Consider the following 24440-nt stretch of genomic DNA (forward strand, 5'->3'; position numbering starts at 1 on the left):
TGGCTTCTTTTTACCCTCTTATGGAATATTTTTCCCTCTTTCCTCAAGATGAGTGGCTTGCACACAAACCCCATCTAGACTATTGGGATTAAACATAAGGATCATATGCCTAAGGTAACTATGTAAGCCCCCTATATACTTCAAAAACATGTCTTGTGATTGCAAATCTACACCTAAAATTAGAGACCTTTTTCTAAATTTTTGGGTGTAATCTTGCACATTTTGACCTTAAAGTTGACTAAAGTTCTACCAATTCATGATGGCTTTCTGCATATATGCTAGAGGGTAAAACTGTCTTTTAATTGCATCAATGAATTCAAACCAAAAAGTTGAGATCTTGCCATGTGTTTTTATCTCTTCTTGTGTCTTGGCTTCCCACCATATTAGTGTTGCACCCTCTAGTCTCAAAGAAGCTAGTTGTATCTTTGTGTCATCATCTTGGAATTTTTGAATCCTGCAGTAGACCTCAAATGACGGACCCAATCGTCAAGCTTCTCTGCATTCACTTCACCATTATACATGGGTAGTTCAATTTTAATATCAAGTTTTAACAAGGGTGTTTTACTAATTCCTTTTGGGGTGTGTGTAGGTGTATGAGTAAGGGTTGTAGTAGTGGAAGAGGATGAAGAGACCTGTGAAGAAGAAGATGAATATGATGGTGGAGATGGTGGAGGTTTAACTCCATTTCCATTACCTCCTCCTCCTAAACAACCTTCTCCTTTTGGAGGCTTGGAGCTTTCACCCTACAGTTTTGTATTCCTCTCTTCATAGAGGACTTTCACCATCTTTTAAATGCCAAAGAAAGCCTTCCTAAAGGCCTTTTCATCCTCTGACATATTTATAGGCTCTCCTTCATGTGACATGCTTGTTGAAGCTTCAACTCCAATTTGAGTTAGAACTGGTGGTGGATATTGTGGCAATCTTTCTCTACTTATATTTGTCCCAACATTAGGATCTTCAACCAGCTTTCATTCTCCTCTCTTGAGCTTAAACCTTGTACGCGTCGCATTAACTTGCAAATAGTTAAATCCTCTTTGCACAAAGAAAACCAAGGCCTCTGATACCAAACTTGATCTGAATGGGAAAGTTAGTGTTTGTTGTGCTAAATTCCAATTTAAAATTGTAAACAAGTGCTTGAGGATTTATGAGTTAAATTGCAAGTTAACCATGAGTTTTTATGTAAATTTCATGAGAAAATTAACATAAGTAAAACACTAAACAACAACATATATCAGACATAAACATCACCATAAACAGTATCACAACAACACATGATGGAGGAGTTCACCCCTCCTGGGCTATGTCTCCTTGGTCCAACTTCCAATGGCTTGGCCCTCTTCAATTATGCTCAAAGTATGAATACATACATCTATAGTGCTTGAATAGCTCTGAAACATGTTCCAATGGCATCAAAAGACCCAAAAATGCCTGTCTAGCCTCTTCCTTCTCCCAAATTGGACAAAAACTAAGAAAGTTATGAGATTTTCTCTCTTTTACCCAATTCTACAGTTAACCTCCTTACAATTCAGCCCAAACCCAACATGGGCACCCTGAATGCGGAACTGCTCCTCCAAACCTGGCTCAATTCTCACTTGGCAGGAAAAATTGTAGGACCATTATTTTGGCCAATAAGCCCTCGATATGCATGCCCTTGGTCACATCGGCCTCCATACGGCCTAGGGCTAGCCCCTAGTGTTGGTGGTCAACTCCTTGTAGTTTAGGCTAACCGCAAACCCAGGTCACATGACGGTGGTTAATCTTGGTGGTTTAGGAAGGCGATCAAGGTGGATGGTTGGCGGACGGTTTGGTAACCGCATGGTGGAGCATTCAAATGTTAACAGACATGATGGAGGGTTAAGGTTAAGTGCCCGCAGCGGTTTCGGTATTGTTGTTACATGCGGCATTTCAAATGGTTATGGTAACCACTTATGGGGGCAGACTAGGGCCTAATCCCCAGCCCCTCTGCCCGCAGTCCCGTGGAACGGGGGTGGCCACAGGCTAGGCCTTAGCCAGCCCCCCCCCCCCCCCCCCCCCCCCCCTCAACACAAATGTGCCATATTGATACCCTTTAAATACGATATCATTTTCCTACTTATCAAGCGACATGGTATGGTGTAATGGTAACAATTGTGGTTTGTATGGTGGAGGTTCAGTGGTCGACTCCTATGGACTCTTAACAAATTTTTGGTGGCCCCTTGCTATCACATGGCGGCCTGTGGTTGGCCACCAACCAACCAACCAAATCAAGCCACTTCAGCTCTATACCCTATGACACGAGGCGAACCCCAATTGGATGTAGAAAAACACAATCAGTTGCCACATCAGCCTGCCATGTGAGCTTGCCATGCCAACGGTACGAACTCCTGACTAGGTTGTCACAATTTTCCCACTTTGTATGTTTTGGGAAATGAACAAAACATGTTTCTGGGATCATACGGAGTATGTTTTGCTCGAAATGAGTTATGTCGAATTCAGAATTACGAGCACTACGCAGTCATTTAGATTCCACATCAATCCAACAATTTTGAATTTTGAGCACCTGATCATTGACAGAATGTCAGACCTGGTTAGGGATGCTCAAGCCTAGTCTCGAGATTGATTTTTGATTTATTAGTCTTTTCATCATGTCTTTGATGGATTCTATAAGTTGTAAAAAACTTTGGGTTGTGGTCAGAATTCTGGACTAAAAAAGTGCCTTGAATTCCATGAATGCTGGCATAGATCTATTGGGAAAAGTCCCTAGATGCTAGCACACAGGCCAGTAAGAGAGACTAGAGGTCTCTAGCGTTGGAATTCCTATAGCATGAGAGTGACCAGAGGTTAAGAGGCATAAAACATTAGTGGCGCCCACGGACAAGATGTTTAAGTGGCTGACATGTTTCCTAAGGGCGTTGTTACTGATGTGGGAGGTTTGGTTGATGTGTTTCATCAATTCCATTTCCTTAAGCTCACCAAGGAGGTTGAATCCCTTATAGTGGTCTCTCTCATCACATGTATTACTCCAATTGGCTAGTTACTTGGGTAGATGTGGGAGGAGCGGGTGTTACAAAATGGTATTAGAGCATGGTTGCGCTCTCCTTGGGTTGTGTGGTCATCATGCATTCATGTTGGGTGCATATGTGTTCCTTATGCATGTATTCCATGTGCTTGTTGCATTTGCATGGTGTTGATCATGGTTGTAGTGATGTCGCCATGTGAAGGTTGATGGTGTTGTAATGGAGTATGTCGTCATGTGTGTATGATTGATTATGCATTGTTTATGCACGTAAGTGTTCACATGTTATCAAGTGCACATGACATGGTTGTTGTTGTCATGCATGAGGTCATGGTTTGTGTAGTTTATATGGTCATGTAATGATGACTGAACCTTAGCTAGAATGATGTGTATATGGTTTCGTACTCATTTGTTATATGTCTATATGTAGTTGTTATGCATGTATGGTCTTGGTTATAGTTATGCATGAATAGTATGTCAAACATGCCTTGTGAATTCATTGTATGCAATTAGGTCATCATGATGATATTGGTATGTTATGATGCTAATGTTTTTGTTGAGATAGAGAAAGAGATGCAGATCATCAAAGTGAAGTTGCAACATTAGACCTCGAGGCAAGAGCATGTTGTCATATGGGTTTGTATGTTGGGCATGCAGGTATGTAAACGATTGTTATATGCATTAGGTTTATGTACTTGTCTTTTGATGTTATGGTTACATACATGATAGATGATAGTTGATTAGCATAGTCATATGCACATGTGTCGGATAGTTAAGAATGATGGTAACATGTGGTTGTATGCATTGCTATTGTTGTTTTTTGTTAGATAACTTGATGATTAGGTTATATGTTGTTGATGAGCATGATATATATCTTATTTTTGTTATATTCTAGTAACTTGATGATTAGGTTTATTATATTAAGATCTTGATGTTATATGTATCACACTAAGTTGGATTGGACTATGCAAATGGTTATGGTTACGATATTCAGGTATGAGCCAACATATTTGTGATATTGTGTTGTACTAATCTAGATTGACTTGGCATATGTGTGAATGATAATTGTGTATGAGTTATGATGTAAACATGTTAGCTAGTGACTATTTTGGATATCATTATTTTATTTATGTTTGAGTTGACATGTTTTGAAGTTATATCATGCTAACTAGATTGATTGTGCAGACAAGATAGCCTCCCCTGAGATACACTAAGGTATGAGTTTCCTTATGTAGTATACTTGGTGCTTCATTATAGATTATGTCGTCTATTTGGTGTTTGATTATTTTGTGCCTATTGTGTCATTTATTTGATTTATTTGACATGGTACATTTGTAGTTTGTTGAATGTTTGATTTATTGCATGATATGAGTATGTGTTTGTAATGCTGCATGAAGAAACGATCTTGTTTTAAGATGATTGTACTAACACGTATGTGTTGAGACAATTGATATGTACTTGAGTGTAGTAGATGATAGTTGTAGCATTATGTCTAATGACTATGAGTTGACTATGGACTATTGCATGGTTGTTAGGCTTGGTAAAGATTGATTTCAAATTAATATACATGATTGTCTTGATATTTGGAACATGTGGTTGACATGTGTGAACAGTTGTAGGAAACACACTAGGTATTAGTTTGAAAAGTAATAGTTGATGTGTTATATAATTAACCATTGGGTGATGTGACAGTGCATAGTAAGACTCTATTGCAACAAAGTAAACAGGTAAAAGAAGGGAATTGGGAAATAATTCGTTTGGATGTGTTTGGAAACCCTAATTCCAAATGAATGAGTGCTTTGCATACAGTGAGTATTCTTAACCTTGATTTCGTCTCACATTATGTGGGTATGTGCTATATTCATGGACATGTATTTGACAGGTATATTAGCTAGTCTCTAGTTACAGGTGGATCTGTTAAGGGAATTGGAGTCCCTTGAGAGATGGTGTGGATGTGTTCAGTTGCAAGCAACATGATTAGCATGGAAAGGTAAGGCAATCGGTGTATTGTTATGTTTATTTATGCACTGACAATTATGTGTTTATGGCAGTATGATGTAGGGGATTGCATGGGAAACGAAACTGCCATGAAATCTTGAAGAAGGCTTGGGTTGACCTTTCCTTGGGAACTATGGAGATGGGGTCATAGTGTCTGTTGTTATTCTTGTTCTTTTGGTCTTTTGCGATTTTGGTGCTTGATCTGCAATTTTGATTGTGCCTAGTGCATAGCTATGCCACTTTGTTTATGGTGCCATATTGTTATTGGATTTCATGGTTTTCTTCTTGGTTGTTTCTTGTCATTCCTTTTATGTTTTGAGTCTTGGGAATTGTTTGGGAAAGAGGAGATTTAATGGAGCTCAAGGAGAGTTTTGTGGGACTCGATAGGTGATGTAAGGCTTGGACGAAGCTCAGTGTATGAGTAAGCACAACGGAAGTTAAGACTATGACAGTCGGTTGGACTGGTTGGGTTCATTGGTGTAAATGGGTGATGGCATTACAAGCATGAGAAAGGTAACCAGAAAAGGTAAAGTAAATCGGTTTGAGGTGTCGGATTCCTTGGCTATGTTGGGAATGATTGTTCTCAATGTTGTGCATGTTAAGCACAAACACGGAAGTTCTCTTAACTAGACCTTATGTTATCTAGTAATTATGTTGTGATCATGACTATGTTGATGTTTATATATGTATACATTTATGTATGTATGTATGTCGTTGTGTGACAGGATGATGACTGTTTTATGATAATGACTATATATGTATGCATGTATGTATCTATGTTGTTATCTGACAGGGTCGTCAGGGATCGTTCTTGTGGAGGAATGATTTCTTATGTAGGCGAATGCCATGAAGAGGTTCCTGACTATGAGGAATCAAGTGGGAAGAGTAGTCATGACAAATATACGAGGTCAGTATCATGTGGATATGAATTGATAGTATGCTTGTATTGTGCCTATGTTTATGTTATGACAGGCTATGTTGAGGGATAGATCAGCGAAATGAAAACAATGTGGTCTACGACATGCTGAGACAAGCATGGGTAAGACACTAGGAGCAAGGTTGCTTAGTAGAGACAATGTGGTTATGGATGTGTGGTACTATTATTGTGCATATGTTGTATATGTTGTATATGTTGCATACATGATGTTGTGCGCATTTAGTATTGTGCGCATATAGTGTGTGTACATATTGTTTATGCAAAGCTATGTACAGGGTTTTAGTACATATAGTGTTGTATGAATGTTGCATATTCAGTGTTCGGTATAGACGGTGTTATGTACATGTTGTATATACGGTGATGTGTACATATTGTACTGTGTGCATGATGGATGTGTGGTGTTGTGAGCATATGGTGTTGTGCGCATGTTGGATATGCAGTGTTGTGTACAGATGATGCTATGTACATTTTGGATATGCAGTGTTATGTACAACTAGTGTTGTGTGCATGTTGTACATTGGTACTATGTACATATGGTGTGGTTTGAATTATTGTAAAAGTGGTGTTGTGTACATGTTGTGCATGTGGCACTGTGTACATGTGGTGTCGCGTACATGTCGTGCATGTGGTATTATGTACAAGTTGTATAAATGGTGTAGTGTAGATGTGGCATTGTGTACACATTGTGCAAGTGGCGTAGTGTACATGTGATGTTGTGCACATGTTGTATAGGTGGTGCGATGTACATGTGGTATTGTGTACATGTTGTACATATGGTATTGATGCATGTGTGGTATTGTGTTCATGCCATACATGTTGTGTTGAGGGCATGTGGTACTATGTATGTGCATTGTGTAGTTGTGGTATCATGGCATGTGTACTTGTTGTGTTGTACCATATGTAGTATACATATTGTATTGTGTTGTACGCCGAGTGTAGGCCTCGTTGATAAAAAGGATTCTGAGGATCAGTTGGTTAGCTCTTGGTCAGTGTAAGCTCTTAGCTCAAGTTTTTCTCAGGTTTTGGAGCAACAAAGGAAAAGCAGGATCAAGCGGCTTCAGCAGGAATACTTGCAAGTAACATATTGAATGTGTAATTTCCTAGCTGGTTTTGACATGCATGGCTTTCCATGTTGGTGTATGGTTCTGTTGTTGTTGGTGGCATGGTTTTTCCTGGTTATGACAGTGGTTTTCAACCTAGCCTTGCCTTTTTTCTGGATGCCATGGTGTTGGGATGTTTATTTCAATTTTGAGATTTGGTTCGCCGATGGATTTTAGAATCTGGGGCAGATGTGGTCTCAAGTTTCATTCCCAAAGGCCTAGGAATCCCTTGACCAATTTTGGTAGGACACACGGTAAATCCTGAGGGAGGAGTCTCAGTTTAGGGCCTAGTGATCTGGGTTTGGATTTTGGTAAAGCCTCAGAGACTAGTCTCAGTTTAGGGCCTAGTGATCCGAGATTAGATTATGGTAAAACCTGAGAGACAAGGAGATGGAAAATTCCTCAAGGATAGTGATGTATTCTGGATGGCATTCCAAGTTCAGTTCAGTTGTGATCAGAGCACGGGTTTTTGTGTGATCATGGTTTGATGAGGGTGGAGGTGGTTTAACCTTTGGATTCCCTTGGTTGTTCTTGGCTTGGTTTTCCTATGAGATCCCACATTCTTGCTTGGAATATGGCACATGGGTGACTGGCTGAAAGAAATATTTGGTTAAGCCATGTCTATGATCGATTGGTACGTGGAAGTCCTACACCTGGTCGAATTCGCCTATGATTAATGAAAGCTAAGTTCTCTTACTTTTGCACTTGTTTAAATGTGGATTTAATGGTTGTTATATCTCTAATATTTACATTGTTTTATGTTGGTTATAAGCATGGTTAATTGATTGGTTCATGTCATGGTTATTTTATGTATTCACTTGTGAATGTTAAGATCATGGATCCTTCTTGTTATGTTTCATAAGTGCTTTCAGTCATTCACACTTTGTCTTATATCCTAGACCTGTAGGTTGCATTAATGCTAAGTGTTTGACATAATGTCAGTCCTGGTTGGGAATACTCAAGCCTAGTCCCGAGGTTGATTTTTGATTTGTTAGTCTTGTCATCATGTCTTTGCTAGATTCTAGAAGTTGTAACAAGTTCTGGGCAATGGCCAGAATTCTGGACTAAAAAAGTTCTTTGTATCCCGTGGATGTTGGCATAGGCATGCTAAGAAAAGTCCTTGGACGCTGGCACATAGACCTCTGAGAGTGAATGGAGGTCTCTGGATGCTGGCATGCATATAGAATGGAGCGGCCAGAGGCTAAGAGGCATAAAACATCAGTGGGACCCAAGGATAGGATATCTGATTGGCTGAGATGTCTCCTGAGGGTGTTGTTGCTGATGTGGGAGGTTTGGTTTATGTGTTTCGTCGATTCCATTTCCTTAAGGTCACCAATGAGGTTGAGTCCCTTATAGTGGCCTCTCTTGTCGCATGTTTACCCCGGTTGAATGATTACTTGGGTAGATGTGGGAGGAGGGGGTGTTACATCCAAACGTACTCATACTGGTTGGCACTGTATTGGACTTACTTATACCTGAGTTACATTGTTACACGTAGGTTCTTATCGTTATCTTATCGGTACAACATTGAGTGCTAATGTCTATCATATCACTTGTTAGTGCTTAATCCAAGTAAGGATTCCAACCATACTTGCACATCACCTAAGTTAACCCAGATTGACCCATATATTTTTTGTAATCATGAGGGTTCTATGTTTTTATTCAAATCTTGACAAAAGTTTTTGTTAAATATGCCCAGACAACCTCCTTGATTCTATCAATACACCATATGTTTTTTTTTTTTTTTTTTTTTTGTATTACATGGCTCTTGATCTCTTTTACTCCCTTCTTATTTTTTCTATTTACACTTTATTCTATGTATGTTATATATTGTTTTAACAAAACATACAATGCACTTACTATTTTGAGTTTTTTCCACAATATTGTTTTAACGTGCGTCTCTTTTTGGCTTACTTCCCATATGGATAAGATTACTTACCTGCTATTTTTTTATTTTTTGTTACCATCAATCATTTTCTTCATTCTTCCCTCAAAAAGGTTCTTGATCAACATTCAATATGTAGGTAAGGAGGTGTTTTACACCAATCAAGAAATTACTTTCCAAATGTATCTATTGTACAACTACATATTAATTACATTGGCACTCTTAATACCCTTTTTATACCTCTCCGATATTTCATAGTTGTTTAACAGTAAATGTTACTTTACTTTGTTTACACATGTTTATGTCTCTTGAATTTTTTTTCCAAGCATATCCTTCCTTCTCTCTGGACCTACTATCCAATAGTGGTAGAATATGATTTACTAATCAACTTGTGTTATTACTTAAATAAATTGTTATTTTCTCTTCTAAGCACCCATCATACCAGTTCTTGTAAGGGTATCCCAAAAATAATCCAATTTTTATTTACGCAACAAAATTATCTTCAATGTACCCATGACATCATTCTTCATTGCCTAGTTGTGTATCACAAAAAAAAATGTTGGATTTTCTTTTCATTATGGTTCATTGCCAAAAAGTAATATCTCATTGCAGTTCTTTCATTGGTAATTTATTTTTAGCTGTGGGCCATAGGCCACAATATTCTAACATGTGACTTTGATACCACTTGTAACATCCATGACTTAAATTTTTTTTAATTACTTACAGTAATTTCCTCAAAGCATAATATGACATGATGAAAACTATTTATTAATTTATGTAATTGCCCATAATAGTATTTTTTAACTTCCATTTCTAATGGGTTTCCAGTACAACCAACGTTTTCCCTTTACTCAATGCAATGTTATTAGTTCTTACTATTTCGTATGTAATAGTATGACTAGGTGGACATGGTAACAACATGCCAAATATTAGATTACAAGGACTCATTGATTTCTTACTATTTCGTATGTAATAGTATGACTAGGTGGACATGGTAACAACATGCCAAATATTAGATTACAAGGACTCTGTAGAAATCAATGGTACACAAAAAAAAATTAACCCCTTAAGGTGCCATACGATGGTCGTAAAGAATTATATATATTTTTAATTATTTTGGGGTGTGATTTCCTCCTTCTTGACATGTAATTTTAATCTTGGGATTGCATATTATCCATATAATATGTAAAAATCTAAGCATTTCTCCAAATAATTTCCAAGAGGAGGAGGAGCTGGTGAATATTGGTAGAACTATCTTGTATTTGTGTCGAAAGATCCAAGCTCTATAATTTTGGGTTTGAAATCTATGGTTAGGAGTTAACGAGGTTAGTTATGGGGTAACTATCTTCTCCCCCCAACCCACTCACCACTGTAGATTTCTCAGTCGCACTTTGGCCCATCTGTGGTGAGCTCTGCAAGAATTCTTTCTATGGAAACTAGTTCGTATGTGATTCCCTGGTATGGTTTTGTCCTTGTAGTCGGCTCGATTCTTAATGCTAAAAGCTTGCTTGTATAAAGGTGAGGGTTTGAAATAAATTCATATTCTTTATCGTATGATGTTACTCATACATCTCTTAATTTGTTGGGAAACTAATTCCCTTCTATTTCTTTTAGATGTTATATCCCTAATGCTTGTTTTTAGCCCCAACGATTACTCTGCTTATGATGCATCAACCCTTTTTTAGCCCCCAACGATTACTCAGCTTATGATGCATCAACCCTTGGTGGAAGGCTAGGGTTACCAGATGTCGTCTTCTAACAAATTCCACCAACTTTATTAGTGTTACCGGGGCAGGACAAGTAAACCCATCACCTTGTTACACATATAACTTAAGAGCTAGAAGATTTCATACTAAGAGGCTTGGTTTGTTTTAATATTGTTCCTTATTCTTACTTGTTTTGTTGTATAGGGAAATGAAATCTTTCCTTGTCATGTGTTCCATTTGAGGAGTTTAATGCAACATTTTCTACAATGACTTCTGGATTTCTTTTTGTGAAATAGGTCACTGGTACAACTGCTTATTTTGTATTTATAAGGTAGAAACCCTATCTCTCCTCTACTCATACCAAGTTTTGGGTTTCCTTACGGGTGAGATAATCGTATGGCTTCAGAAAGAGCATTTTTGACACGACTAAACAAACTTCTAGGTTTAATGCTCTCCTATCTCGTTCCAGTAAGTTGCGAGCTTTAGTCCACCCTCTATTCTAGAGTTTTTCATTGGAATAAAAGCTACAGTTCTTTCGTTGAGCATGGCTGAATTTATCTTTTGTAAACAAATTCTGGTTACTCAGTCGTCAATTATTTGTTACACTGATATGGCCTTCGGTTGCGAGCGATTTCTCTTGTAAACTGCTCTGGTTAAATTTTAAGGGTTCTTTATCATTTATTTTGCATGCCCAATTTTATTATTTCCTTTTTGGCCTTAAATAAAGATATAGAGTATTATTTGATTGTAGTAAATTATGTCCTATTCCATGCATTATCAATGATCATTCTTTGTGTTTACAGTTAAGGACGTCACCGTCTCTCATGGCCTCGTATAGAAAAACTTTATGTATTTGTAAGACGAAAGGATACTAGGATTTTAAGGCCCTTTCCAGTTTCTTTATTGTAATTTTTGAAGCATAAATAATTCCTTAATATTATTATGGTGCTATATTAATCTTACAGCCTAAAGCCCAACTCAAGGTTGTATACTTCCATGAAAGTTGATCCTTGTATGAGTATGTTTGTCTTCAAGTATATATTGGTTATATGTTTTATAGAAATTTGAATTTGGATTTTCGGGGCCTAACCCTAGGAACCTACACCATTATTTCTAGTATCCTTATCTCGAACTTAGGATTGCTTCTAGGTTGTTGCTTAGCCAGCTTGACCCATGACTAACCTGGTTCACTAAATTTAAATTCAAATTTACTAAATAGAATTTCTGATTGATAGTCATTTGACAAAGCTCATTTTACTCAAGAATCATGTATCAAAATCCAACAAACATTTACAAAAACTATAAGAAAGAATTTCCTTACAAATAACATATCAATCTTATCATTTCTTTAAATTTTTGAACTAGCCACAAAATCACCAGGAAAGAGAGTGCTCCACCCAACCGATGAGTATTGTTTCTTCACAACAAGACCCCCGCCCCAAGCCAGTTTCTTCCCATAACAGTTACTTGACAGTGACAGTCAGGCATATCCAGAGGCATCAAGGCCTTTTTGGTCCAACCCAGGAACTCAGGCTCACAAGGCTATCTCTAAGATCCCACTAGCTACCCACCATCTCAAGGATACGACAACTGGCAGTTTCTTCCAACCTTCAACGTCTTGTTTCACGTTCCAAAGATTGAAGATCCACTTCTCTCTTGGACCTTATTCCACTAGGTACCAAGTCTCCATGGTTGTCTTAGGTTTTCTCGCCTCTCACCCTCTTGCCTCCCTTCTCCCAACTAAGATTATTTATCTCGAGGGAGTGGATTAATTGTCTTACCTGTCTCGTAAAAGGAACTCTCTTTAGCACTTTTCCCTGTAATTTTATGGTTGTCCATTTTTGTATATTTATAAATAAATACAGTTACATAAAATAACATTTATGTTTTTACCATCCACTTAGGCCTTTACCTGGATCTTAGTTTCACCAAGTTATTTGCGGTAAAACAAACGCTTACAACTCTTACTAGGGGTGTTAGACCATAATTATAAATGATACATATACATAACACGACATAATAACATGCAATAAAAACCATAAAATATAAAATCAACAAACTGGTAATGTAGAAGATCAACAAACTGGTAAAGTAAACCATGGGCATGAATAAAATAGGTTTTATACATGTATCTGTTAAAATATGCTGATTGGATGCAAACCACAAATGCAGTACCCAATCATAGACAATGCTTCTCTAGCTCACTCAACAGTCAATCACCCTTGAGCTAGTGCCATGACTCTACTATGGTAACAACTAGTCAAGTGGGGTATATATCTAGTACCGAGTACAAACAAGGCCAAGGTACCAAACCCATTAGCCTCCAACCAATAGGCTCACATCCCCCATCAGCCCTAGACCCAAGTAGTGCACCCCCTTCTCTGCACTCATAATTCCTTGGGTTGTGCCACTACCTCCATGGTGTCCAACTCAAACCGTCTAAGGATGTCTCAAAGCCTTGTGGCTTCCAAGAGTTGTTGTTTCCCTCAAGGGTCTCCAGGTACCCTTCATACCCTTATACAAAAACACTTATCCCTCCCTCATCGATGTCCATTTTATCACACATGGACACTAGTCCCTTCCCAATCAATATCCAACTAAATAAGAGAACCACCCTTTTATACGCCTACTGCCCCTTATTTCATATTTTAATGATATATTATGACATTATAATATATCAAGCCACTTTTCTTGTCGTGGAGTCCAAGCCCTCCATACTCTTTTCTTCCTCCAATCTTCAGCCATGGTGATCTCAGTTTATTTACATATCATATTTTCCAAGTTCACTAGCCTTTTACCACATATGCTCTTTGGACTAACCATGGAGACACTCTCACCATAAAACTCATAAGTACTTTGGACCACTGGCCTAACCAATTTATACACATATAAGAACACATGCCTCAATAGAATCTGGCTCACTGGCGTATTTCACATGTACCAACTCACCAATCTAAGTATCATATGTACATAATCATTACAACTTGAGGATTAATCTAAGGGTATTACGTTTCCCAACAAATGTGCATTTTGTTACATGTTTAATTGACTTCGTTAGTTTCAAAACGTACCAGATTGAAATATTATGGGAAATTAAAGTGTTGATCCTTGGGAAAAATATTAGAGACACTCCACATGATTTTGTAATCTCATAATGTTTTTTTGTACTTTTAGTTAAGTTTTAAGATGCCTTAAGGAATGCATTGCACACCATATATTTGCGTAAATTTGTGGATGTATTTGGTATCTTTTGTTCATATCATAGATGATTTAAATATTGCATTAAGTTATTATTTATGTCTCATTGTATATTTAAAAAGGTCTTATTCTTTTTTGTTAAGTTTTTTTTAAACTTATTTATTTTATTAAATTTTTTTATTGTAACATATACATTTTTAGATTATAAATATTTTATTGTATGATTTTCATTTATCACATTTTTGAGAATTTAGTTTCATGCCAAAACCATTTTTCTTAGTAAAATATTTCAATCTTTGTTCAGTATTATTCTTCACCAAAAACCACATAAATAAATTCCCTTACTTATCCATACAATTCTAATAACCTGCCTTAAATATTTCAATCAATATTATTCTTTACCAAAAACCACATAAACAAATTCCCTTACTTGTCCATACAATTATAATAACCTACCTTACTTGTCCATACAATTATAATAACCTACCTTGAAAGACAATAGATAATACAAAATCTTTTACTTTTAATATTATTATTACTTTAAATTCATTTGAAAATAAAATTAAAATAATCAATTTATTTATAAGTCAACATGAATCACCATATAAACCTTTCTTAAAACCATGACTATGGTTTAGTATACAATAATAAGTTAAAAATTTGGTCACCCCATCTTATGTGGACAATCATTTACTTATTATATCATAATTCTTACACATGTTTCCCTGAATAATATTTGTTTTCTCCATTTTTGTCTAGTCTTTTCAATTATACTCGTGTTAAGTCAAATCATAACTAAGAAAATTAACACTCTCATTATCTGTATTTTTCATTTTCAATCATGACCAACTAGAAGATAAGCCCAACGAAATCTATCACTTTGTCGTATAATCGTTTTTCTTTATTTGTCTTTCAAATTTATTTTCTCTTTATCTTATTTTTCATTTTCAGTTATAATCACCTCTTTCTCAATTATAGCCCCCTAAAAGTAACGTCATTGGGTTTCTTTTCAGTTATAAAATTATAGCCTTTTCAGTAATTAAATCCACCTGTCATTTTCCTGAAAAAGTAGTGTAACTTCGAATTTATATAGTTTTTATTTTATTTATTTAGTTTTTAATCATTTTCAAAGATGTCAAATTTCCAATTTTGGATAGTGGATATTATTTTTTATTTTTATTTTTTAGTTTTAATTATAATTTTTCGTGGGATAAATTTAGAGTTACTATCTTTTTTAAGATAAACAAGATTGTATATCTCTGCCGCTTAGTTTAATTATTGAACTTTGAAATGTATGAACCAATTTTCACATTTGAACAAGGGCTACATTGTAGATATTTTTTCTTAGTTTAAATATAGTTAAATTAGAGTGAAAAATGAAACTTTCATTCAAGGTGATTGAGACGGATGTAATCATAATAATGGGCAAAGTATAAGCCTTAGTTTTAAATTTTAAATGCTTAAAATGTTGAGTTTGATTGTATTAACCTTTGATTAATAATCTTTTTAAATTTATTGTTTCATAATTAATATTTTGTTTACCAAATCATTTTACAAAATTACAAAATTTTCACAATAGAACAATCTTAAAAAGAAAAACTTCAGATATACTCGGAATCAAAATGATGGTATTGAAAGAACTAGAATTTTACCTATAGTAACTGAAGATATGAAATACTTTCATAAACAAAGCATGGAAGGTTTAGACGATTATATATATATATATATACTTACTTTCTTAAACATACTTTGCGAGCAAATATGGAGGGTTTAGACGGTGGAAACTATATATATGAAAGCCAATGGTAGTGAAATGAACCATGGACATCACCTTAAATATTCCCTGGAATACCCAACATTTATCCCGATACTTGCTGCGGACAATAATATAGATTAACTCCAGAACCTTACGTATTCCTTGGAGATGGGTGGGACAACTCACACCAAGAATTAAAATTAAACAATATTAAAAGAGTAAAATACAAGTGACGATAAAAGACGGCCCACTTATCTTAAACAATATTAAAAGAGTAAAATACAAGTGACGATAAAAGACGGCCCACTTATCTTAGATGGATAACTACCTCATATCTGTAATTTTTTTTATTTTTTATTTTTAAATTGTGTGGTTAGTCCTATGAAGAAGCTTTTTATATTAGGTTAATGTACAATTCTTTACATATATACACACTGACATTCATCACATCAATCAATATTGATCGCCATATACCAATATACACTCACGAAGAATATACCAATATACACTCACGAAGATACATATACGTTGTCGTGCAGCGTCACAATATAGAGGATCGAACGCAGGCGGGGTGCGAGTAAGGGCAGTTTGTAAAAATATATGGCCTTATGTAATTGTTAGAGTATCTAGAAATATTTACATCTAATCTAAAAATATATTTTTTTTTTAAGTTGAAGTTTTAATTTTTAATGCATTTCATGTAAAAACACCATTATTACCTATGAAATTATTAAAAAAATTAAGCCAAAGTTGAATCATAGTATTCACATTTGTATAAAATTAATTACAATTATAAATATGGAAATTTTGGTTACATTTAGAGAAAATTTCGTACCAATTTTTGTAAATCCAAGATATAGTTGTTAAACTTCAAAATTTTAGGTGTTTTAGATGTTTTTTTATAGCGCTAAATCCATTTTCACTATCAAAAATGCTATTCAAACACTGCCTCTATAATATTTTTTGAATTTGTTTTGCCCGAATTCCAGCCATTTTTAATCATCCAGACAATTCCTCTTAGAAACCTCCTAAAAAATATAAACTCACGTCCAATAAAATTCATAATAAATAAAGTAAAACAATTTTAGAAATTAACTTAAAATTATTTACTAATATTTAGTTTAGAAATACTATTTTAATTTTTAATCAACTCTGTAAGTAATACCAAGTCGCAATATCGAGTTTATCCACGGCCGTGACAGGGATAATAATAGTTCTATTGTATATATTATGGACAAAAACTTATAATAATTAACAAGGTTTAAATATATGTATAGTTTAAATGTTGACAAAGTGTATCTAAAGCATTTAGATATAGTATTATATTTATAATCTAAATTAATTATTAGAATTTAACTATAATCTTTTCAAAGATAAATTCAGATATATTGTCTTTTTTAAGATAAATAATGGTTTTATTGTATATATTATTGATCTGAATTGGATCCATAAAAGACTATCAAAGAATCATGACTGTATCAGGTCGAGATAAATCTCTAAAGAATTCATAACCGTGATAAAAAACACTCCTGAACCAGTGGTAATGGTAGTCAGCGTGGAACGACGAAGACCTCGGTCAAAGCGCGCTGACCAAGGCCCATGGAGACTGCGCAGGAGGTCAAAGTAGCCCTTGGGAGCCCCGGATCGGGAAAATGAGGTGGATTTTGATGTGCGCTTAGTGCTAATCGCGCATCACTGCGCAACCAAGGCCAAAGTGGAGGAAGCCCGAGCACTCGGACGCATGGCGAACCGGAGAACCACGGGCAGAAAAGGCAAAAAGCACTAAACAAAGAAGGCGGGACCCACACTCTAGAAACCAGCGGTATTGATCGGGGTGCCCTCAAACGGTAAACGGTTTTGGATGGGAACGAAGCGATCTCACTCAATGATCAACACGTGGCAAGCGGAGGTGAGAGAAAACCGTCGTTGATTGCGCATTATCGGTCGAGAAAGTCAACCACGTAGGACGTGCGTATGGCGTCAGATCTGGAGGCCCCAGATCGGACGGTTGAGATCGCGCCCGATGGAGGAAGCGGAATCGACGAAGGAATACGCCGCGATTTGTAAGGATTTGGAATCCATTTGACCGCCACGGTGGAGGAAAGACTTCATCCACGACGTAACTGAAGAAACAAACCGACGAAGTAGGCTGGTGTTGTTTAGAGGAGGACAAGTGGCCACTCCCTGAGCGTTCATGCTGATGCCGAACAGGGAACTCCAAGCGTAGTTGCAGAAGGTGAATCGACAGAGGCGAAAGGGGAACCGAACGGGCATCAGTTCGAATGGCTAAAAACCATGAACAGAGACAAAATACACAAGTAAAAAAAAATCAGAGAGATGAAGAAAAAAGACAGAAATACCAGAATCTCGAGAGGAGGATGGAATACGCAGAGAAAGAAGGCAGTGAAGCAAAAGCAGAAAGAGGATGGAGAGCTGAGCTGACCAATAGCAGCATCGAGCACCAGAGAGCTTGAGAAATTCGAGCCATCCCATAGGGGATCTGTCCGGGCTGAGCACCACATCGGGCTCTTGCCACTGTAGACCAGAAGGTCACAGAGCTAGTAGGAAGAAGAGGAGAGTGTACTCCAGTGGCTTGGGGAATCCAAGAACCACCCTGCCAAAAAAACCTGCTTCAGGAGAACTCACATTGAGTCCCTGCATTGTAATTCTCTGCTTAAAGACACTATAAAACAAGGCCACCACTGAAGTTGGACCGGAGATGTAGCCCTGGAGAATCGGGTGAACTCTTTATTAAAATTGTTTGTGTCTTTGTGTTTGCTTACTGTATTTCTCTGCTGTCTTTCCATTTTATTGTTTGTGTATTGGCAATCTAATCGATCCGTTGCTTCAATAACACAGAACACACATCAGCACATGAGTCTGTAATACCTTTTGTTTAATAAATCTTTAATTGATGTCACTCAGAGGGTGAATATCAGATCAAGTGGTATCAGAGGTGCGGCTGTAAGGTTAGACAAGCTTGTGTTGGTTTAGTTGTTGAATTCTCACAAGATCAAAGCTCAAATTAGGAGAAGGAGAGTTGGTCGAAACTAATCCTAAAATTGGGAGAGTCTATCCTCGGAAGACAATGTCAGAGGAAGGTTCTATGGGGCTAGACCCTCAATTCATAGAGAGTTTCCTAGCTATAAAGTCTATGGTAGAAGAAATGTATAGGGACTTTAGAAAGCATAAGGAAGAAGATTCATCAAGTTCTAAACAAGATAAAGAAGAAGATGAGTCTCATTCCCATGACCACTCAAAAGGAAAAGGGAAAGAGGAAAGCTTTCTCACACCTCCTAATAGCCATGTGCATAATAAGAAAGCATCTTTGATTAAGCTAGATGTTAAATTTGATTTGCCTATATATGATGGAGAGCTAAATGTTGAAAAGTTGGACAATTGGATTAGACAAATTGATGTGTATTGCAGAGTGCAGAACATCAACTCAGACAAGAGTAAAATTCAGTTGGCAAGCCTATGCCTAGGAGGCACTGCCTTGGTTTGGTGGGAAGGCAGAACCCAAGCTGATATGAAGAAACATGGTAAGACCATCTCTGTCTAGAGTGAATTTGTTTACGCAATCAAAAAACAGTTCTATCCATTGGCCTACATGCAACAAGCCATGATGAGTTGGCAAACTCTTCGGCAGTTGAAAAGGCAAAGTGTGCAAGGGTATACTCAAGAGTTCAGAAAGAGAGAATTGATGTTGGGCATCACATTAGACTCACCATAGACTCTTTTGAAGTACATTGGTGGTCTACATAGCTACATGAGGCATACCATCATCATGTTTAATCCCACTGGTATAGATGAGGTATCTGTACAAGCTACTCATCTAGAAGCTAGAGGAAAGAATGGAAATGCAGAAGTTGGGAGACCATCCCAACCCACTGTAAGAAAGAGCAAGGAGAAAAGAAAGCAGAAGTGGAAAGCAAGGAAGGCTAACACTGCACACAAAGGAAAAGCTTCATGCACTTACTATAAAAAGGAGGGGCATGATGATAAGCATTGTTGGATTCTGCATCCAGAGTTGAGACCTAAGAAGTCCGAGGGTAAGAAGAAGAAGACTGCTGCAGCTATTCAAAAAGATTTGGGGTCAGACTCGGGAGATGAAACAATCATTGCAGCCACAGGTATAAAAGGTAAGAATTCTGAAGCATCTACTAGTAATTCTGCTCAAACTATTATTGATGAAGAACATGAGAGAAAAAGACATGAGCTTTTCCATATTCGAGTTATTTCCAAACATCAAAAGATTGATACTTTATTTGATAGTGGCTCACAAGTAAATTTGATTTTTGAAGCAATTTTAAAGAAATTGGGATTAGCAACTACACCTCACAAGAAACCATACCCATTAGTATGGTTGAATGATAAAGCACAACTACAAGTGACTAGACAGTGCAAACTCAAGTTTTCTTTTGGGTCAACATTTGTAGATGAGGTTGAATTAGACATAATTCTTTTGGATATATGTGGAATTGTTTTAGGAAGTCCTTACTTATATGATAGAAAGGCTATTTTCTATAGAGATGAGAACAAGTATCTACTTGTTAAAAATGGAATCGAATACTTTGTAAGAGCTCATAAGCTCAAGAATAATTATACTCTCATAAATTTTGGGCAGATGAAAAGAATGATAAATTCATGCAAACAATTCTTACTAATTGTTGTAAAGGAAAAAGAACCTGATAAAACCAATGTATTTGAGGGCTGTAATACTCAGTAGCAAGTTGATATAGAAAACATTGTTTCAGAGTATGATGTCCTGTTTTAGGAACCTAAAGGTCTGCCACCCAAAAAGGAAATAATACATGATATTATTTTGCAGCAAGATGTTCCATTGCCTAACATTGGGATGTACAGGTTGTCTGCTTTAGAGAATGCTGAAATCAAAAAGCAGGTGTAGGAGTTGTTTGAGAAGGGATTCATCAGGCCTAGCACATCACCATGTGGGTCACCAATCTTTTTGGTGAGAAAGAAATATGGCTCGTGGAGAATGTGCATTGACTACCGAGCACTGAATAAGATAATAATAAAAAATCATTATCCCCTTCCTCGCATAGATGATCTTTTAGATCAATTGAAGGAAGCTGTTTATTTCACCAAGCTAGATTTGCACAGTGGATACCATCAGGTCAGAGTTACAGAGCAAGATGCATGGAAGACTGCTTTCAAAACAAAGTAGGGATTGTATGAGTGGTTGGTTATGCCTTTTGGCTTGACCAATGCTCCTGCTATTTTCATGAGACTAATGAATGAAGTACTCAGACCTTTTCTTGATGATTTTGTTATTGTGTATCTGGATGACATTCTGATTTTTAGTAAAACGTGGGAAGAACACTTAAAGCATGTTAAGCAGACATTAGATGTTTTGGAAAGAGAAAAACTTTATGTTAAACTCTCAAAATGTAAATTTGGCAAAACATCTCTAAATTATTTGTGTCATATAGTAGGGAATGGTGAACTAAAAATAGATCCCTCTAAGGTGGCAGTCATTGTAAACTGGCCTAAACCTAAGTCTGCTACAGAAGTGAGAAGCTTCTTAGGAGCAGCACAATATTGGCGGAAGTTTATTTCTAATTTTTCCTCAATTCCAGCTCCTTTACATGCTTTGACAGGATTGAACAAGGTGTTTCAGTGGGGAGGAAAACATCAGAAAGCCTTCGACACCTTGAAAAAAAAGATTAGTACAACACATGTACTAGCACTGCCAGATCTACAAAGACCATTTGAGATCCAAACTGATGCCAGTGACTATGCCATGGGAGTAGTGTTGACACGGCACGTTAAACCCATATGTTATCATTCCGAGACTTTTAATCCTGCAGTAGTTAACTATCCTACATATGATAAAGAATTGTATGCATTAGTTCAAAGTGTGAAAAAGTGGAAACATTACTTAATGGGCAAAGAGACAGTAACACATACTGATCATCAACCACTTCAATATCTACACTCCCAAACTAAGTTGCAACAATCAAGGCATTACAGATGGATGGGGTTTCTACAACAGTTTCATCTAGTCATCAGATATAAAAAGGGCATACATAACAAGGTTGCAGACATGCTATCTAGACTCATTATAAATGCGTCTACCATACTTAAGCATAATTCTGTGCTACATGAAAGCTACATAGAACAATATGCTTAGGATATGGACTTTAAAGATGTATATGCAACTTTGAGTCATGAAAAAAAGGTAGAAGAATTGGACTATCATGTGAAGGACCGACTCTTATATCATTGTGGGAAACTCTGCATTCCACAAACTGAGAGAGTAAAGATAATTAGAGAGGCACACACTTCTCTGGTATCAGGCCACTTTAGGGTAAGTAAAACAATTGCACAACTGCAAAGATTTTGTTATTGGCCGAAAATGAATGAGACAGTTTCTAGATATGTAAAAGGGTGCACTATGTGTGCTAAAAGCAAGCCTAGCAATAGAAAACTAGGCTTGTACACTCCTTTACGAGTTCCTTCTCACCCTTCGGAAAGTGTTTCCATGGACTTTGTTGGAGGACTGCCTAAATCTAGGAAAGGTCATGATTATCTATATGTGGTTGTGGATAGGTTCAACAAAATGTGTATTTTGATACCTTGTAATAAACAAATTACAACTGAACAAACTACAAAATTATTCTTTGAATATATATGGGTTCATTTTGGATTACCCACCTCTATTGTATCTAATCGAGACACCCAATTTGTGGGGAAGTTTTGGTCAAGTCTGTGGGAATTGATGGACACCCAACTGAAGAAAAGCACAACTTTTCATCCACAAACCGATGGCCAGACAAAAGTAGTTAATAGGATAGTGATCCAGTTACTCAAGGGATATTGCAGCAAACATCCTAAGCTTTGGGATGAACATTTGTGTTATGTGCAGCATGCTTACAACAGAGCCAAACACTCTTCTACACAGAGATCTCCTTTTGAGACCTGTTTTGGTTTCATACCAAGGTCACCTTTGGATTTTGTCTTTGGTAAAGATACCATGGTTGATGGACACAGTGATGTGGACAAGGCAACTAGGTTCATTGAACAGATCCAGGAGATCCACCAGGAAGTACAGGAACAACTGGAAAAGAGCCAAGCCAAATACAAGGCTAGGGATGATAAACATCGGATGGAGCATAGTTTTCAAGTTGGAGACCAGGTCTAGCTATATATCAGCAAGGACATGATGCAAGGTAAAGGTAAAAATCTAAAGCCTATTAGGTATGGACTTTTTAGGACACTTGAGAAGATCGGTGAAAATGCTTTTTGCCTTGATCTACCAGCTTACATGCACATCTACTCAGTTGTAAATGCAGATTGCTTGAGATTGTTTGAACCTTCAATGATCGAGGATCCTAAAGAGAAAAGTCAGTTGCCTTCTATTGATGACCTGCTACATGATTATCTTGATGAATTGTAGGAAGACACAGTCTTGGACAGGAAGGTGAGTACAACGCACAGAGGAGAAGTTAAGTACCTGAAAATTGGACTCAAAGGTTCGAAGCTGAGCAGTGCAAAGTGGATTGAGATTGGAAAAGTGAGACAACAGTATCCTCACTTAGTCGATGCTTGAAAGAAAACCAACTTTTGGTGGTCCAAAAGCTTTTTCAGTGGGAAGGTCGTGATCTAAATTGGATCCATAAAAGACTGTCAAAGAACCATGACTGTATCAGGTCGAGACAAATCTCTAAAGAATTCAGAACCGTGATCAAAAACACCCCTGAACCAGTGGCAATGGCAGCCAACGTGGAATGACGAGGACCTTAGTCAAAGCACGCTAACCTAGGCCCATGGAGACTGCGCAGGAGGTCAAAGTAGCCCCTGGGAGCCCCAGATCTGGAAAAGGAGGTGGATTTTGATGTGTGATTAGCGCTTAGGTGGAGGAAGCCCAAGCACTTGGATCATGGAAAACTGGAGAACCGCGGGCGGAAAAGGAAAAAAGCGCTAAACGGACAAGGCGGGACCCGCACTCCGGAAACCAGCGATATTGATCGGGGCGCCCTCAAACGGTAAACGGTTTTGGATGGGAACGGAGTGATCCCACTCAATGATTGACGCGCGACAAGCAAAGGTGAGAGAAAACCACCGTTGATCATGCGTTATCGGTCGAGCAAGTAAACCGCGTGGGACATGCGTATGGAGTCGGATCTGGAGGCCCCAGATTAGATGGCTGAGATCGCGCCGGATGGAGGAAGCGGAATCGACGAAGGAATACGCCGCGATTTGTAAGGATTTGGAATTCATTTGACCGCCACGGTGGAGGAAAGATTTCATCCACGATGTAACTGAGGAAACGAACCGACGAAGCAAGCTGGCATTGTTTAGAGGAGGACAAGTGGCCACTCCCTGAGCTTTCATGCTGACACTGAACAGGGAACTCCAAGCATAGTTGCAGAAGGTGAATCGACAGGGGTGGAAGGGGAATTGAGCGGGCATGAGTTCAAATGGCTAAAAACCATGAATGAAGACAGAATACATAAGTAAAAAAAATCGGAGAGACGAAGAAAGAAGACAGAAAGACCAGAATCCCGAGAGGAGGACGGAATACACAGAGAAAGAAGATAGTGAAGCAAAAGCAGAAAGAGGATGGAGGGCCAAGTTGACCAACGACAACATCGAGCACCAGAGAGCTTGAGAAATTCGAGCCATCCCTTAGGGGATTTGTCCAAGCTGAGCACCACATCGAGCTCTTACCACTGTAAACTAGAAGGTCACAGAGTTGGTAGGAAGAAGAAGATTCAGTGTACTCCAGTGGCGTGGGGCATCTAAGAACCACCCTGCCAAGCAAACCTACTTCAGGAAAACTCACATTAAGTTCCTGCATTGTAATTCTCTGCTTAAAGACACAACAAAACAAGGCCACAA

The sequence above is a fragment of the Pinus tabuliformis genome, chromosome J (assembly GCF_031772625.1).
Source record: "Pinus tabuliformis cultivar Carrire ecotype Pingquan chromosome J, CPIR1, whole genome shotgun sequence".
In the NCBI taxonomy this organism is placed as follows: domain Eukaryota; kingdom Viridiplantae; phylum Streptophyta; class Pinopsida; order Pinales; family Pinaceae; genus Pinus; species Pinus tabuliformis.